The sequence below is a fragment of the Phascolarctos cinereus genome, unplaced genomic scaffold (genome assembly GCF_003287225.1).
Source record: "Phascolarctos cinereus isolate Bilbo 61053 unplaced genomic scaffold, phaCin_HiC Scaffold_5;HRSCAF=322, whole genome shotgun sequence".
NCBI lineage: Eukaryota > Metazoa > Chordata > Mammalia > Diprotodontia > Phascolarctidae > Phascolarctos > Phascolarctos cinereus.
The window spans coordinates 100,157,771-100,171,744 of NW_027555958.1; the positions used below are offsets into that span (position 1 = coordinate 100,157,771).

The 13,974-nt window shown below is 36.6% G+C and overlaps 1 pseudogene across 1 annotated transcript in view; it reads left to right on the forward strand.

The window, feature by feature from the left end:
- The window catches only part of LOC110208563 (large ribosomal subunit protein uL24 pseudogene), a 45,516-nt pseudogene extending 32,256 nt beyond the window's left edge, over positions 1-13,260 (forward strand). The window contains exon 3 of the transcript XR_002324555.2: positions 13,036-13,260. The product of XR_002324555.2 is annotated as a large ribosomal subunit protein uL24 pseudogene, transcript variant X5 (transcript). The remainder of the gene's footprint in view (positions 1-13,035) is intronic.
- Positions 13,261-13,974: the final 714 nt, after the last annotated feature.

Here is a 13,974-nt window from a genome sequence, read left to right on the forward strand (position 1 = left end):
TGTACAAACCAAATCCCGAAGAGTATGTCTTGAAGTTCATTAAGGAGACTACTCTGAGAATCTGGATATACTCCTCAGTCTGGGCCAGATCCCCAGTCACCCCCTTTCTTTTCTTCAATGTGTCTTTTGCTTCCCTGGTGCAATGAAGAACAGAACACAGACCTTTGGAGGTTTCTGATTTTTTTTCTTTCTTTCTTCAAATTACTGATAAAAAGGGGAAAAGATCAAAATAAAACAGCTCTCTCTTCACCACTGGTCTTCACTTGTCCCCTAATATCCTTCTCTCTTTTTTCATTTAGACTTCACAAGAAAAAAGGAAAGGAAAGGAAAATAATTAGCTTAGCAGTTGATAATGTTAGATCTTTGTCTACTAAGTACTGGAGATTTGAGTCACATATACTGAGAAGACATACACAGAGTAGCCAGTAAAATGGAACAGTGATGAGAGCACTGACTATAGAGTTCACCTCTCTGGGCTTCGGTTTACTCATCTCTTAAATGAGTGAGTTAGAGTAAATGGCCCTTGAAGTCCCTTCCAGTTTTAAATCTATAATCCCATGATATATGACTTCACAAAGTTTGGCATCTGAACCTGAATGAAGAAGACCTGGATTTGAATTGTGTCCCTGACTCTTACCAGCTATGTGACTATGGACAAATCATGACACTTCCCTGGGCCTCAGTTACCTCATTTGTGAAATATGGATAGTCAAACCCTCCTCACTATCTACATATCACATAAATGCTAATGTAAGGAATGCACTTTTCAAGCCTTCAAGTGCCATATGAATAGTAATTATTTTTACTTTAGAAGAACAATGTGCTTCTACTATCATGGACATTTCTTCATAAAAGTTGAGGGCAGAGATATTGATTTGGGAATGAATACAGAATGGAACCTTTTTCTCTGTGACTTCAAAAAGAGAGATATGCGATATGAGGCATCTAACCTGATACACAGAGCCTTAGCTTCAGACTTAGAATTAGGATACATAGGTTAAAGTCCCAGCTCTTATCTTTGAGCCATGAGATCATGGCCAACAATCTGTAACAAGATGCTTCCCCATTTTAGTATTATCAGGTCTATCATTATTCATGGTAGGCATCTCTCTAAACCTCAGTTTTCTAATCTATAATCTATAAAATTGGAAAATATGCACTACCTACTTCACAAATTCTTGTGAAGAAAGTGCTTTATAAACCTCATGGTGCTACAGAAAAGCAAATTATTTGAAATGGTGGAATTCAAATAAAAAATTCAGCCCAACAAACATTTATTAAATATCCACTATATGCCAGGCCTAGTGTTGGGTGTTAGTGATATAAAGATTAAAAAAAAAACCCAACAGTCTCTACCCTCAAGGGGCTGACAAAATATATGACATACAGAGAGTTTTAATTTTTGCAAAGTTATGACCATAGATTTAGAACTAGAAGGGACGAAGAAATCTTCTAGTACACATCACTCGTTTTACAGATTAAGAAACTGAAGGAATAGTGTTGAGTGGTTTGCTCAAGGTAACACATAATAAGAAGCTAAGCTAGGATTTGAACCCAGGTCCTCTGACTCCAAATTCGACATTCTTTCCATTGTACAATGTGGAACATGTTACAATGTGATGCAGTATGCAGTACAGGGATTGTTACCTACATTTTGAAGATGCAACACCTTCTGAACTTTAGTGCCTGTCCTCTGTTGATTATTTCTGATTTATCTTGTATATATCGATCTTGTTTGTACATAGTTGTTTACATGTTGTTTCTCTCCTGAGACTGTGAGCCCCACGAATGCAAGCACTGTCTTTTTCCTTTGTATTCCCAATGCTTGGCACAGTGCCTGGCACATAGTAGATAATAAATGTTTATTAACACCGACTGACTAGAATGACTCTAGCACTCTACTACACTAGTCTGTAGACATGTAAGTCAAAACCAGACAGTTTGAGGAAGGAAACAGCATCAGCAACTTGGAGGAGGAGGAAGGGTATGACTAGATTGTGGTACTTCAGCTGAACCTTGAAAGAAACTACTAGGAATTCTAAGTGGTGGATATGAGGAGAAAGCACCTTTTTTGGCACCAGGGAAGTCCTCCACATGGGCTAGGAAATGGAAAAGGAATGTCATGTAGGGAAGAGCTGATAGGACAGTTTGACTGGAAAATAGACTGGGTAAAAACCAGTAATATGAAATGTGTCCAGAAAGGCAAAGTCACAGAATGTCCCCACTAAAGTACAGGTGACAAGTGCTCATCCTGCTTCTCCTTGAAAAGCCACCAAAAGCGGAAGCCTGCTAGTTTCTGAGGCCATCCATTCTACTTTCATTTTATTGTTAGGAAGTTTTTCCTGACACCAAGCCCATTTTCCTTTGGGAAACTTTTGCCCATTATTCCTACTTTTGTCCTTTGAGGTCAAGTAGAAAGACCCTAGTCCCTTTCCCACATCATAACCCTTGTAACATATACAAAGTTAGAGAGACATAGTTTCTGAGTAGTTAATCATTTTATTAATTATGCTAGTGAGTAATTAATAAAAAGGATTGGTCATTTGGCCATTTCTTGTGAACCAAAGAACCCTCTTGGAAGCCTTTCAACAATTATATGCCCTTGGAAAACAAGTGTCTTTGACAGGTGGCAATCACTTCCAATTGGTTAACAATTAATGAGAGAATGAATATTATAATGAGAAGTGGGCTTATTCTAATGAGGGTCTGGGAAATGTGACTCTGATCACTCAGTCTTTGTCACTATACCCACACCATCCCATCTAGGTTAATCTAGACAAAAGAAAAAATCCACTTCCACCATGACCTATGTGACTAAAATACAATGGGCCAGAAGCCATCAAGTCACCTAAACTAAAATTTCTTTACCTTTTGATCATGTCCAAGTTTTCCCTCTCATTACCAGCCCTGCATTTCAAAGGCTGCCTGAATAACCTAGATGGGCTGATTTCTGAATGACAAAATGGAAAAAAAGAAAAAAACCAATCCTAATTCTATAATTGGTTATTAATATAAGAGAAAAATAATCATTTTTTTTCACCCTTCAAATACTCAAACACAACTACCTTGATACCTTATGTGTTTTCTTCTTTAGTTTCCTCACCTAGTCATAGTTGACTAGTGTGACATACATTCTAGGTAGGACTTTTACCATCCTGACTGACTTACCCTTTGAATACTCATCAAGTCCTCCTTAAGATGTGCTCCCCAGAATTAGCCACAATAGTACTGGGGGACTCTTGATTTCTTACTTCAGGACATTATGCATCTTCTCTGAAGCCTAAGATCTCATTAGTTTTCTTAGCCATCTTAACATACTATTAACTCATACTGAGCCTGCAGTACAACAAAACCCTCAAATCTTTTGCAGACAAAATGCAATCTAGCTATGCCTCTCCCATCTTATACTTCTGAAGGCAATTTTTTGAGCACCACTGTAAGACTTTATGTATTTGTTTTCATGTTATCAGTGAGCCAGCAATATCTTTTTAAATATTTACCAACTAGCTCTCTGGGAAAAAAATGTATGTGTAACACACCTTTAAGTTTAATCCTGCATTATTAACATTTTCTCCATCATTTAAGTGTAGACAATCAAGGAAACAATAAATCAGTCCCTGATCTGTAGCATTTGACAGATTCTGAGGGGTAAATGTTCATCCTGTAAAATTTTTTTTACATTTATTTGCTTAATTTTTGCTAGGCAATGGGGTTAAGTGACTTATCCATGGTCACACAGCTAGTATATGTCAAGTGTCTGAGGCTGGATTTGAACTCAGGTCCTCCTGACTCTGGGGCCGGTGCTCTATCCACTATGCAACCCAGCTGCCCCTGTCCTGAAAGGTTAATAATGGATTCTCTATGAGAGCTGACTCTAGCATACCCCTAGTTAGCACAATTTTTAAAACCTGACAACTTTTTTTTAAATGCTGATTTAGTTGATTAACTATCCATATCAGTCTTGTGTCATCTACAGATTTGATAGCATGCTACCTACATTTTTATCCCAAATATTAATAAAACTGTTAACTAAGACAATATAAAGCACAAAATTCTAGGACATTCCAGTGGGGAAATCCTTTCAAGACAACATCCAACCTTTTTATGATTACCCCTTGGGTATGGTTACTCACCAAGCTCTGAATCCATCTAATTAAATTATTGTTTAGCCCACATATCTCCAATATTTCTGAAGAAATTGAAGAGGGACTTTTTTCAGATGTTTTGCCAAAATCTGCAGTATTTTTCTGATCTAGTAACCCTGCCAAAAATAGGAAAATATATTAGTCTGACATGACCTATTTTTGATGGACTCATTCTGGTTCTTTGTGATGACTGCTTCTCTTTTTGGAAGTTCATTCTCCATCCCTTTAATCATATATTTTTATACTTTAGATAGATTGAAGACAGATTTTGGAGGGCTGTAAGTTCTTAAGGGATTTGAGGTAACAAGATGAAGTAAAATTATACTTTATTTAGTGTACATACATTTATTTTTGCAAAGCCCTACTTTCCAAATTGTGTTGATGGTGTGGAATTGTAGATGCTGATTTGGAAAGGATCTTCTTCAGAGGCCATCATATACAACCACCTCATTTTAAATGAGGAAACTGATGCAGATAGGGGTTAAGTGACTTGCCTAGGGTTACACAGTTAAAGGAAAGGATTTCAACATAGGACTTACCGACTCCAAGACCAGTGCTTTATCTATTATGTCACTCTAACTTTCTTCACCTATTCCACTTGGTTAAATATTTTGTTGGTAGTATGGTTGAATCCAATGAACACTGATGATACTGTTTGTCAAGAGGTTTGAATTCTAGTACTGACTTTTCCACAATTGATTGTGACCCTTGGTAAGTCAATTCCCTTCCCGGAGTGTTAAATTCTTCATCTGTAAAATAGGGCACTAGGGACAATAGATCACAGGACTATAGATTTAGAATTGAGAGACCTGGCACACACTAGACACTTAATAAATACTTGTCAATTGATTGATCTAGTCCCCCTGCATCTTATTTTACAGATGAGAAAAGTAAGTCCCAGAGAAAGTTACTTACTCAAGATCATAGATTTAAATCTAGCTCACCCAAGTAGAAACCTACTCTTTTTGCTATCCCATGTTAGAATTCTATAAGTTTGATATTCTTTGGTTCCATTGTTCTAAATGTGGAGGCTGTCCTGAAGTCCATCATTGCACATTTAAAGACCATTTGATTACTGTAGCATCAAGCACTATGGAAGTCAGAGAAGGTTATATCTTTTTATGAGTGTTATTTAGGATCATGGCAAAATTTGTAATTTATTTTCATTTTATGCATAGGGCAATGGAAACTACACATTTATTTAGAATGAGAATCATAAAACATTAGAGCTATATGAGACCTTGGAGATCACCTAGCTCATTTTCAACTGTTTGCTTTACAGATAAGGGAATTGAGGCCTAGAACTAGATAATGACTTGCCTAAGGCCATACAGCTCTTTTGGGTGAGATTTATAATACATCTCATTCATTTTGATTTATTTTTTTCCTGAAACTTGGAATTTAGCCATAGAATTAGGAAATATTTTAAAATTAAATTGAATTAAATTTAAATTAAATTTACTGTTTTAAAAGATGTCATTAAAAACTTTTTTCTCTCAAAATCTAACTTGGTTACATGCAAAATACACTCATGTTATTTTTTCTCATAGCATTCACTACCAATTTGATACCCTAAGGTAGACCTTATAAATGTCAGTAGTTAAATTCTACATTTGCCAACAATGGGATGTCTTGACAAAGAGTACTGCAATAGGAATTGAGAAACAAGAGTTTTGGTTTCAACTCCACTAATGATGCAGCGTGACCTTGGGTATGTTACTTTTCTTTGATAAGCCTCAGTTTCCTCCTTTATAAAATGAGGAGGTTGGCTAAGGAGACATTCTGACAGTGTATAAGTCTTATTTAGGCTTTTTTTTTGGTGCCCAACTTTTATTTAGAGCTATATGTCTTCCTCTTACACATCCACCTATTTTGGATAATTTCAACTGAGCAAAGTGTACTTAGAATACTTCTGTATCACTTGAGGGTAATTATTGTGATCTATTGCATTTTAATCACTTACTTTATAAATCTGGAAACTTAGTGTTGCTAAAGGAGTGCACACTGCCAAAGAGTGTAACAATAAATCAGCATGGGACTTGCATCTAGGTTGATATTTATTTCTCACTAGTTGAGAAATGGTCTTACTCTTGCTAATGAAATCCTCACTACTAATTCCTTTATAGAACTAAGAAGACTGCACTCTAAAATGGTTAAAGTAGACTCTGGTGTTTACATTGTTCTACTATTCAAGCTTAGAGACTGATTTTTATAATAGTCTGGTTAAACGGGCCAACAGATTAGGATCTATTTCTCTTTAAAAGGCTGAAATATCAAGGCTGTGGTGGGAAGATTGGTGGATTTGGAGGCAGAGGACCTGGTTCACATCCCAGCTGTGCTACTTACTACCTGTTTGACCTTGGGCAAATCACTCTAGGCCTCATTTTTCTCATCCGGAAAATGGGGAGAGTAGGATAGCTGACTTCTGATATCTTTTCTGGCTTAATGTTTATGTAATGTGAAAATGATTATTTTACTTACTTGCATGCCTCTTTTCCCTCAGCTTCCATTTTTTTCCCTCAGCTTCCATTAAATTGACTAATACTTGCAAATCCTTTCAAAAGAAGGTGTATAACTTCATGAGCAAATCATTTAGCTAGCAAGTCCCAAAAATTCTTCTCTGATTCTAGATCTTGTCCTTAACACATTTGGCTGATGTTTGTCCCTGGTTTCAAAGAAGACCAATGACTTCATAGGGTGATGTCTTGACTTTCACATGAATTGGATTTAAGTGAGGCACAGTTGCACAAAGTCACTCTCTCTTCCAGATTCATCAAAGTTCAATGATAAGACAAGAGTCAGGATGACTGATGACAGCCTAAGATGCAATGTATGACTTTGGCATCTTCTATGTCTGAAGAGACTTTAACCACAGCTCCTGCTTCAGCTACCTTCATGGCCATTGGAACAAATTGTTCTCATCTGCCCATTCTTCCAGGGAAAGTGTTCACATGTTTGGGATAGGCATCCCTCTAAGTCACCTACAGATCTGAGGCCTGTAGGTTACCCTCAATCTGGTTTAGCCTATTTTACTGGGGTATGGCTGCTGTGAATGCTACAGCTTCTTGGAACCACACGTGAGAGTTGGGTGAAAGTGAACACTGAAGGTGGATGAGCAGCCCTGAAAAGTGCTTAGCAAGCCCTCATGCCACAGGTGTTAATCCTCCTTGAACACCCCATATACCTTATTGGCTGATAATGGAACAATAAAAGCAGAAGAAATAATCAGAGAGAAGAATAGGGGCCAGGAATAAGAATGGAATGGACTTGAGAGAGACTTGAATTCTTGTAGTAGAGCTCATTTATGGCTTGTTCAATTTCTTTTTCTATGATAGGGTTATTTAAATATTCTATTTCTTCAGTTAATCTGGGCATATTATATTTTTCACTTAGTTTGTTAAATTTATTGGCATGTATTTGGGCAAAATAGCTCCCAATAATTGCTTTAATTTCCTCTTCATTGGTGGTGAATTTACCCTTTTCATTTTTGATATTGATAATTTCATTTCCTCCTTTTTTAAAAAATCAAATTGACCAATGGTTTATTTTATTTTATTTTTTTCATAAAACTAGCTCCTGGTTTTATTTATTAGTTCAATAGTTTTCTTACTTTCAATTTTATTAATCTCTCCTTTGATTTGCATAATTTCTAATTTGGTATTGGAAATTTTTAATTTGTTCTTTTTTTAGCTTTTATAGTTGCACGCTCAATTCATTGATCTCCTTGTTCTCTATTTTATTCATGAAATCATTTAAAGATATAAAATTTCCCCTAAGAATTGCTTTGTATCCCATAAGTCTTGTTATATTGTCTCATTATTGTCTTGCTCTTTGATGAAATTATTGATTGTTTCTATGATTTGATGTTTGACACACTCATTCTTTAAGATTAGATTATTTAGTTTCCAATTAGTTTTTAGTCTCTCTTTCCATGGCCTTTTGTTACACATAATTTTTATTGCATCGTGATCTGAAAAGGATGCATTTAATATTTCTACCTTTTTTGTATTTTATCATGAAGTTTTTATGCCCTAATACAAGGTCAATTTTTGTATAGGTGCCATGTACCACTGAGAAAAAGGGATAGTCCCTTCTGTCCCCATTCAATTTTCTTCAGAGGTCTATGCTATCTGATTTTGCTAAAATTCTATTCACGTCCTTAACTTCTTTCTTGTTTATTTTGTGGTTAAATTTATCTAGTTCTGAGAGGGAGGAGGTTGATAGTATAGTTTTGCTGTCTATTTCTTCCTGTAACTTACTTAATATCTCCTCTAAGAATTTGGAGGCTATACCACTTGATGCATATGTGTTTAGTATTCACATCACTTCATTGTCTATGGTACCTTATAGCAAGATATAGTTTCCTTCCTTATTTCTTTTAGGTAGATCTATTTTTGCTTTTCTTTGTCTGAGATCAGGATTGCTATCCCTGCTTTTTTTACTTTAGCTGTAGCATAATATATTCTGCTTCTGCCTTTTACCTTTACTCCATGTGTATCTCTCTGGTTCAAATGTGTTTCATGTGAACAACATATAGGATACTGTTTTTTAATCCACTCTGCTATCCACTTCTGTTTTATGTGGGAGTTCATCCCATTCAAATCCAGTCATGATTACTGTGTATTTCTCTCCATCCTATTTTTCCCATTAATACTTTTTTCTTTCCTTTCACCCTGTCCCTCCTCACCAGTATGTTGCTTCTGACCATTACCTCCCTCAATCTGCCCTGCCTTCTGTCAGCCACACCTTTTCTTTCTACTTTCACCTCCTACTTCTGCTCTCCCTTCTGCCTTCTCTTTTATCAGCACCTCTGTTCCCTTTTCTTTCCCATTTCCCCTCCTATTTCCCTGTAAGTTAAGATAAATTTTGATGCCCAACTGAGTGTATATGTTATTCCCTCTTTGAGCCAAATCTGATGATAGTAAGGTTCAAACAATGCTCACCCCCTCTCTTCTTTCTCTGTACTGTAATAGGTCTTTTGTACCTCTTCCAGTGACATAATTTACCCTATTTTATCACCCCCTTTTCTCTTCTCCCAGTACAATCCTTTGTTTCACTCTTTAATTTTTATATCATCATATATAATTTTTATAACACCATATCAAAGTCAACTTATAGCCATACTTTCTGTCTATGTATATTCCTTCTAATTACCCTAATAGCAATATAGTTCTCCATGAGTTAAAAGTATCATCTTTCTGTGTAGGGATATAAACAGTTTAATTTTATTGAATAACACATTTTTTCTTCTTTCCTGTTTACCTTTTTATTCTACTTTTGAATCTTGTATTTGAAGATCGAATTTTCTGTTTAGCTCTGGTCTTTTCATCAGGAGAATTTGGAATTCCCTTATATCATTGAATGTCCATTTTCCCCCCCTGAAAGATTATTCTCACTTTTGCTGGACAGTTGATTCTTGGTTGTAATCCAAGCTCTTTTGCTTTCTGGAATATCCTATTTCAAGCCCTCTGATCCTTTAACATAGAATCTGCTAAATTCTGTGTAATCCTGACTGTCGCTCCTTAATATTTGAATTATTTCTTTCTGGCTGCTTGCAGTATTTTCTCCTTGACCTGATAATTCTGAAACTTGGCTACAATATTCCTTGGAGTTTCCATTTTGGGATCTCTTTCAGGAGGTGATCAGTGGATTCTTTCAATGACTATTTTACCCTCTGGTTCTAGAATATCTAAGTTAGCAGTTTGCCTTGATAATTTTTTGAAAGATGCTGTCCAGGTTCTTTTTTGGATCATGGCTTTCAGGTAGTCCAATAATTCTTAAATTATCTTTCCTGGATCTCTTTTCCAGGTCAGTGGTTTTTCCAATGTAGTATTTTACATTTTCTTCTATTTTTCCCATTCTTTTCATTTTGTTGGACATATTCTTAATGTCTCATAAAGCCATTAGCTTCCATTTGCCCAATCCTAATTTTTAAGGAATTATTTTCTTCAGTTAGCTTCTGTATCTTCTTTCCTATTTGGTCAATTCTACTTTTAAAGGAGTTGTTCTTTATGGTGGATTATTTTTTTCCCATTTGGCCAATTCTATTTTTTAAAGAGTTGTTTTTGTAAGTCAATTTTTGTATTTCCTTTTCCAAGTTGTTGACTATTTTTTTCATAATTCTCCCACATAACTCTCATTTCTTTTCCTAATGTTTCTTCTACCTCTCTTACTTGATTTTTAAAATCCTTTTTGAGCTCCTAAAAGATTATTTTTGGACTTGAAGCCAATTGATATTCTCCTTTGAGGCTTCACACATAGGCATTTTGACATTATTGTCCTCTTCTGAGTTGGTGTTTTCATCTTCCCTGTTGCCATAGTAACTTTCTATGGTCAAGGCTCTTTTTTTTTTGGTTCATTTTTTAAAGTTGAGCTTTGTTCCTGGGGCACAGGGGGCATTGTCCCAAGCATTCTGTGCTGGGTACCAGGGTCTTGGTCACTGGCTTTCCCCACCAGGGCTTTGGGTGCTTGTAGCAGTCTCACAACTGACTTACTTTGTCATTAGCCTGCTGAGCAAGGTCCAAGGGACCTTGGTTGCTGATCTGGGCTGTGGCTAAGAGCCTTCTGCTGTCTTGCCCATACACTGTGTTGGGTAGCACTTCCCTTTTACTCAAGTGAGACAGACCTTTCCTGAAGTCCTTCTAAGTCTTTTTAGTTGGAAAATTGTTTCACTCTCTCTTTTTGTGGGTTCTGTCACTTCAGAATCTGTTTAGAGGCTTGATTTAACATTATTTCTGAGAGAATTTGGTGAGAGCTCGGGCAACTTCCTGGCTTCTTTCCACTATCTTGGCTCCACTGACTGCTTCTATGGAATTTCAAATCCTTAGAGTAGTAACACTAGGCCTGATGCTTCTTTGGCACAAAAGAGAATTCATCAGGATTTATTTCCATTTCAAGGGGAATCCAAACCATGGGGTGGCACTATGAGTCTGGAACACTTTAGAACTCAGTAGAAAGAGGGTGTTGATTATATTTATTGTTTATAAACTTATGTATCAGCTTTTATATTTTCTGTGGGGTGTAATAAGGTCTGTCCCCAACAGATCACACACACACACATGCACACACACACACACACACACACACACACACATTTATCTTGAGTCCCTTTTACTCTTATCTGGGGAGACGTAGACATAAACTATATTAAATCCTGTATTGGGAGGTTTCTGAGAGGGAACTGTATGTGAGGGCATAACGAACCAAAGAGAAAATTATTTAAGTAGTTCCCCAAACTGGTTTGTATAAGCTCTGAATGCTGGGCCATGGACTAATCTTAAAAATTAATCTTTCATTTTAATATTTAAAAATTTATATTAATATCACAACATTTCTGGATATATCTGCCCTCCTCCTCAATCTGAGCCCTCCTTTGGAAAAAAAGAAAAATGGTTTTGCCAGTAAATAAATGGAATAAGTCTAGCAATGTATGCAGCGCTCTGCCTCTAACTCTCTTATCTAGAAACCAAAAAGAGAGAGGTGCATTTAAATATTACTAAACACTTGTAAGTTTTAGGTCATAAGCAATGCAATGTGGGTACTTGAAGAATGTGGGTACATAAGAGGAACTTAATTAGAAATATGGAAGATTCATGAAAACACAGGGCAAGTTATATCAGTTCCCAATCATCTGTGTAAATCTAAAAGCCAGTGTATTCCCAGACTAATTCCTTGCTAACTCATCCAATCTGCTTGGTGCCATATATCTTCTGTTTCCTACATGGGCAAATTCCTAAATGGGCGACTGCTCAGGTAGAGTGTTCTACAAGCCACCAATGGTACTTCTTGGCAAGGAATCATTACTACCAATACTGGGTCCCCAAAGTAAAGTTTCAAAATGGGTCCCCCTTGCTTTTTTGTGAACAATAAGTTATCCAAACACTTCCTTTTTTGGTTGCGCAAAGAATAAAAAAACACATCCCACACCTAACAAAGAATCTTTTTTACTATGTCCCTAAGAAGTGATTCCTCTAGCAATGGAGAAGCAGCAGAAGTTTTTTTTTTTTGCCTCCTAGTAGAGTAGATAAAATAAGTTCTCATGAGCAGTGGTAGTAGCTGCTGTACCTCTATTTTCTTGGCTGTTCTACTCCAGTGGATTCTTTCCTGACTGTTAATCCAGAATTGACTGAGGTGGCAGGGTGCTTTCATGGAAAGAGCAGGGAGGGCTAGGAGGACCTGAGTTATAGTCCTAGTTTCTGCCATTGATTCATTCACTGTGGGACTTTGGACAAGTTACATGACCTCTTTAGTCTTCAGCTTCCCAGTTTATAAAATAGTGATGAGAATCAATCAAATAGTCAAGTAATTTCTTGAGTACCTCCTGTGTACAAACACTGGGCTAGACACTCCAGGGATTATAAAGAAGGTGTAGTGTCTGTCCCCAAGGAACTTATAATGATATAGCATTAATAGCACTAAACGAGATGAAGGATTATCATTTAGCATGATTAACGGAAGCCAGCAAGAAGGAACTATCCACCTCAGTTGTAACATAGCAATCAATGAAATACAAGGAAAATGGACTAATAAAGGTGAATGATGGAATTAACACATAAGACTAGGTTTAGCTGCAATTTTATTTCAACTGAATCTAAATTTTGCCAAAGATTGATTGACAATATCATTTGTATACAATATCTTTAGAATACTTTAGTGGCAGCAAACTGGAGGAATAGAGGCACAAGGGCTGAATAGATCTATCCAGGACTCAGATGAGTGTGAATAATGAGTCCCATGAAAGGGTTGAATTATTTTAATTCACATGGCATAGTTCCATTGAGCTAGAATCAATTACCATATTTTTTGAGGGATTACAATATTCAGACTCTAAATAAAAATACTGTTTTATATATAAAAAACGCTAAGTGTTGCATTTTGTTCACCTCTCCAGGTGGCAAGACTGCAGAGATTAAGGCAAGAAGCTCAAGTGAAGAAAAGGCCACAGTCGAGATCAAGAAGGAGCAAATTCCAGACAAAGAACAGCCATCTTCATACATTCCCCATGACAGACACATTGTCAATGCTATTACACAAAGGACAGATAGCTCTGCAATGTAATAATGACTGTAATGCAGGGGTATAATTGAAGAACTTTCTTCTAAAGAATCTTTATTTAAAAATAAAATCCTGTTAAAACAAAACAAACAAAACAAAACAAAACAAAACAAAACACCACACTACCACAGAGTTGAGTAAAGGAAAAACAGAAAGCGAACAGAACCTGACCTTGGCCCAAGCCCAGCTGGGGTGTACCTGGTAGAAAGGATGAGAGGAAATTGGTACTGGCAGATTCTTTTGTCTTTTCCTGAAACTTTGACTAGGTGGTGAGTGTTAAGATATGACCATCTTACTACAAAAGCTGGTCAGGAAATACTGATATGAAAACTTGGCATTAAAAAAAGAAGCAACTAATTTTGTGGTAGCAAGAGGGGCCTGAGAGATGCAAAGGTGTCAAAAGGCAGAGGAATGCCAAGTCACAGAATTTTTAGCAAACTCTAACATGCTCTATGGGGATAGTGAGGGCAGAGGTATATTTAAAGACTAAGCATCCTCCCCTATTTGCCTTCCTTTAGCATTGTCCCTGATGCCTTAAGGAAATCTAACAATTAAGCTCTCACATTTCACATATAACCACACAGGGATGACATCTAGGACATATACTTCTACCTGGACCCATAATGGTGCTGCAGATCTCTATAGCAGCACCCCTAATGCTACTACACACATGTCAATCTGGCATTACTATTATATAACAGACACAAAGGACTCTATAGTCTGCAAAAGTAACTCTTCAGGGTAATCTGCTACTGTATTTAGGGGATGTCTGAGG